Here is a 6,000-nt window from a genome sequence, read left to right as displayed (position 1 = left end):
ACCTTGTTGATTTTTTAGAGATATTTTATATTTCTCCTTTTTTTGGTTATTCATTTTAATTTCTCACTTGATCATTTATTAGCTCTCTTTTGTAACTTGTTTTTCCCTTCTACATGTTTTTTTTTTGTTTTTTCTTTTTTGTAGAATTTCATTGATCATTCAAAAACTTCTAAAAAATTCAAAACCCATGATTTAGTATCATAATGATATACAACACATAAACAAGTGATGATTTTTCTTGAAAAATATGTTTCTTCTTTTGAGAAACGAAAACTTATCAATACAAAAAAAATTTATAAAAAATGGTTTATAAGAGCACGTAATGTAGGTTAAGGCTTGTGTTTACGCAAAAAATATAATATTCATAAGGCTTGAATAGTTTTTAAAGGTGTGAGGATATATGATTACTTATTTTATATGATGATCTTTTAGACTTGTTGCCTTGATTTTTTTTCATTTTAATGATTGATCTCATTTCAATCTAAATACCACCTCATGCTTTGTCATTAACATTCTTTCATTTTGGACTTTGCATCAACCTTGTACATGTTTTAGAGAAATTTTATATTTCTCTTTGTTTTTTTAATTATTCATTTCAATTTATTTGTTGATCATTTGATAGCTCTTTGTGTAACACTTTTTTCCCTTCTACATTTTTTACGTTTTTTTTTCTAATTGGAGAATTTCATTGATCATCCAAAAACTTCTAAAAAGTTTCCCCAGTATGAGGGATAATTCTAGTCTAGGTTATTATATTTAAGGCTCAAACAGGAACAATATGAGATATATTTTATTTGTGAAGGATATACCAAAAATGACCTTTCTTCATCTCAAATCAAACTTGCTTATGCTGATAAATACTAGTTTCATTTGAAAATAATGATTGATTTATAAAACCTTAAGGTTAATCACAGAAAAGAGGTAGTGGTATGGGTGGGATTATGACCAAAATGCGCATAGTTTATCATCATTCAAGTCATCAAGTTGTGTGATTCTATTGTAGGCATATATGTATTATTTTAAGCAAGATTCTCCCGATTTGAGTTTTGTTGAGAGTGAAAAGGATATTTTATGATTAAAAAAAAGATTATCAAGACTTTATCTCTTATTATGAGAGGATAATACATTTTAAGATTAGAAAAGAAGGATTGCCCCCAGAATTTGCATGACATTTCTTGAGTTTTGATCAATTTGAGAAGTCTTTGAATGAATTTACCATTATATTTATCTAGTCATGAATGAGAATAAAAGGTCAAATGTTACTTTATAGATACATCTATTGATTTCAAAACAATAATGAGACAAAGAAAAAAAAGCACATTTCACTAAAAGATGCAACATAATCCCAAAACACATTAAAAGCATATTTAAGAAAAACAAGTTTCTAATATTTTTTAAACAAATACATAAAATGTTTTCATTTAAAAAGTTTAACAACAAAAAGATTTGACAATGCAACACTCCTTCAATTTTCATATCAACTCTTTCTATTAAAAACTTGAGGATTAGAAACCTTTATCAAATGCCTCTTGCATCATACTTAGCAATCACTTGCTATGTCGACAATGTATTAGTGTTGATATAACATTTACCATTATTCTTCAAAAATGCAATATGGCTCAAATTTACCAACTTATAAGATTCTCATCACATTAATATTATACCATCTAGGGTACGATGGTTGTATGAGATTTGATGAGATTGGAGTAATGTGTCAAGTACTTAATAAAAATTGGTAAATAAAAGCCATATACCAATTGGCTAAAAAAATGAAAATTTTGGCAAATGACTCTAATATTAGGAAGGTACATATGTTATTATGAAAGTTCATAAAAGAGGTGTTTACCATCTAAATAATCAAGATAAGAAAATATATTTTCTTATCAATTAATGGTTGATCTCTAAAAAGTATTACACATACATGAGAAGCGTAATACAATATAAAAATCCTGAAAAAATAAAGGGATTGACCTACAAATCAAGGTGTGAAATTTCTCTAGATTTGTATTGTTTGTACTCTAGCTTCGTAGTTAAGTTATCTTCATATTACAACATTTTTTTTTTAATTAACCAGAATAAATAAAGTGTAAGAAATTAATAAAGTTAGATGAAATGTTTTGTTCAAAGTTATAGAAAGTTGTGCAAGGAAACATAAAGTATTTATATCATTCTGTTTAACTACTAACATACATATACTAAATAAAGTTGAATTTCATATATGAAAAAAAGGAGTAAACTCAAGAAAAAATATTGAAAAAAATCAATTGCATTCATGGAATTACTAAAAGTACAAAAGGAAAAAAAATCATTACAATAGTAAAATACCCTAGGAAAAACTTATGTCTAAAATTAGTCCTAAGTCTCTTCATCTTGGTTTTTTCTCCATCCGATTTATAGAGGTTCTATTTTTTATATTATAGGAAAGGTTCTTTTCATTATAGATTCATTGGTTTAAAGTAAACAAGATCAAGGTAACCATAAAGTTTTAATTGAAGAAACATCTTCATATATATATATATATATATATATATATATATATATATATATATATATAATTATGACATGAAGGATAAGGAATCTTCTTGAATGTTTAAATACATAATACATATGCACTTTTTATCTTCTTTTTAAAGAAAAACTGGCTAAACATCAAGTCTATGTATGTGAACATAGAATAGAGAAATGACAACCAATAGTTTTTTGGCCTAATAGGAATTCTAAACAGTTGAATCTTGTCCAAGATATTTTGATGTTTCCACTTCTCACTAAGGTGTTATTGTAGTTTGTTTATCTAGCCAATATAGTCAATAGTAGCAACATAAAGCCATATAGGAATGGAGTTCTACCAAATGTTGAAGACCACATGATAGTTTTATGAGGGAAGCCTTTCTTTTTCAATGTCTTACGTGAATGAGTTGTTTCCTTCCTTTAGAGTTTCTTTTTGGTGTGGACCAAAGCCTATGTGAAATTTAATGGTGGATTTCCAACAATACACAAGTTTATATGGAGCAAAACTTAAAGATATCATCATGATGATTAGAAAGGAAAAGGAGCTTAAGGTTATTGGTTCATTTCTTTTCTAAGAATCTATGGTTTTTGTTAAAGGATAATTAAGGTTTTTATAGAAGAGTATGAACGAGCTAGGTACTAATTATAAAATTGATAGATTAAGTTATGGTTTAAATGTTATAGGTTATGGAATTCTAAGCATCGCGTCTAATTAGCCCTAACATGCTTTGTTTGAAATGATTTGACATGTTAAATAGAAAAGCATGGTCAACATTTTTGGGTAATTATTATCATTTAACATATCATTTATGGTTGATTATTTGATCCATTTTATCATTTAAATGATGGAGGATATTCCTTCATTTGTTCTAAATAAAAGAATATAGAGCGTATTATTTACCTAAAAATAAACACTCATATGTCAACTAAATAAGAACAATAGTTGTTCACTACCAAATAAAAAAAAAGGCTAAAATTGATCGATAATTGTAAAATTGACTATGGAAGATATAAAATGCTCGATTAAGAGAATTTAAAGTCATCATCGATCAAAGGAATTAGAAGTCATGATCAACATTGAAAAGGCAATCAACCATAGAAATAAGAGTTTTGTGATTGATTAAAATATTAAATCCTATTCAAAATTAGAGTCCTTAATAGATTAAAATGAAAAGTATTATAGATTATTTAGGATTCGTTTGATCTCTATAAAGGAGACACGTATTGATAAGAATTCAAATATTTTAGAATTTATAATGAAAACTTCTTATCTTTTATAAATAGTCTATTTAGGATTACGATTAAAAGTTTATATGAAACTCAATCTTTGTAATAGTATAAAAGGCCATCTAGTTACTAGAAATGATGGTCAACCACATATACACAATTTATTCACAAGCTTTTCTATAATTTATCTTGATCTTTTATTGCTTTCTTTTTATTTCTTTCCTTTATAATTTATTTACCTTTTTATTGCATCATTTATTTATTTATGCTTTATTTTTTCTTTGGTGTTACCCATGATTATTAAGCTTGTTCAAGTTTACAAGCAAACTCATATGATCCATTAATTTGTGAGGTTGCTTTCTACCTCTTCTTAGAATTTAATTCTTAATTATATTTTCTCTTTATTGGAAAAAAGAAATGAAGAACATATAACATATTGATCAAGAAGTCAATTATCGATTAGTATTTTGGTATTTGACTGATCATCATTAATATTTATTAGATCAATAGTCATTCAATATAACTTAAGTACCAAAAGATATCAATTCATTAATGTTAAAGATTTTAGTTCAAATAGACCTATACACAAGTGAAGCTTGAATGGACATAAGAACATTTTTCATTATTGGGTAAATCAATGCCAATAGATTATTCTTCTTTCCTAACATTAGACAAGCCATAATTTAAGTATAAAACTAATCAATATTACTATTATATCCACCCTTATGTCGACAATCCTAGCAACTAGCTTATATAAAACATCTTTTAAAATTGTTTTGTGAGCTTAAAAGCTTCAATATTAAACATCAACTTGTCATAACACTAAAGGTTTTAACATCATCATTAAATAAAACATGGCATATTACACGTCGGATGACAATTGTGGATAAACATCATAACCATTAGCAGAAAACTCAAAAAGATCAGATAAGAACACCCATGTAATGGTGATTGGTTTTTTATTAACCATATTCTTGACATGGTAAATTCAAATATAATCATCTTCCTTGTAAGTGAGATTGGCATAGAATTATATCATCATATCTATGTAGATGGCCTCTCATACTTTAACAAAGTGTGTATATTCAACATTCACAAAAAGCTCTTGAACATTCGGGAAATACATCAACTTATGAAAAACCACCCAATGATGTTTTTCAAATGAATTTCTTATAAAGGTTAGTGTTTTAGTTCTTATAAGATAAGTCTAACATGAAGAAATGAAGTCCAAAGAGAGAGCTTAAAGGTATAGTTGTGATAGTAAGAGCAGTTTCCTCTTATTGATTGACTCATAAGTATTCTTTGATAATACAAAGCTCTTCCTTTATTATTTTGGTTTGCACATCCTTGTCATGGTTAGATGCATAAAATTTAGACTTCCTTATAGCCCTATACTTTACTCTTGATGGCAAGCTTAAAAAAAATAAGATTAGGAAGCTTGAATATCTAATTAAAAGTGAAAGATTTATGGTTTTAATTTGTAAAATAATATAGTTTAAGTCTGTCTATGGTTGAGGGCTAGAAGTTAAAGATGAAGAGGTTGAAAAGAGACTTTGGTGAGGTTTATAAATGAAATACAAGTAATAAATGAGAGAGTTGTTTGGCTAGAGAAAGGGAACTTAGTTTATGCAAGTTTTGGTTAGAAATGGAAGGAATAAGTAAAGGAAATAGAAGTATCAAAAACGAGGATAAAATGATCTGCCAACTCAGTAGAAAAATCAAGAGAGGCTATTTGGTATTATAGCTTGTTTCTTTGTTTGTCTAAGGAGTTATCTTGTATACCTAACCTCTATTTTGATCCAAAATTGAAATTTTTAATGTTATATCTAGTTTAGCCATTTGGTATACTTGATGATTGCAGTTGTTCCTCTTTAGTTTCAATTATTTCAATGTCAAAATTTAGCGCAATTCACCAAAACTATTCCTAGTTCTTTTACCTTAATCATTTATATATGATACATATAAATGACAAATGTAAACATATTGAACATTGAAAGCTAGACAACAAAGATCAAGAAAAAGTAAATAAAAATAATATAATAGGTTTAAGTTCAAGTAGGGTTACCCATTTCTAACTCAAGTTATGCATAAAATTGTTCTTCACTCAAGGATTTGGTTAAGATATCAACCACTTATATGTTCATGATTGAAGATAAATATTACCTTTATGCATATGATCACAAATAAAATAATGCCTAATTTCTATATATTTAGTCCTAGAATATTGGATAGGGTTCTCGATCAAGTTTGTAGCATTAGAACTGT

The sequence above is a fragment of the Populus trichocarpa genome, chromosome 18, assembly GCF_000002775.5.
Source record: "Populus trichocarpa isolate Nisqually-1 chromosome 18, P.trichocarpa_v4.1, whole genome shotgun sequence".
NCBI lineage: Eukaryota > Viridiplantae > Streptophyta > Magnoliopsida > Malpighiales > Salicaceae > Populus > Populus trichocarpa.
The sequence above is the reverse complement of the archived record's forward strand: the minus strand, read 5'-3'. Positions refer to the sequence as shown.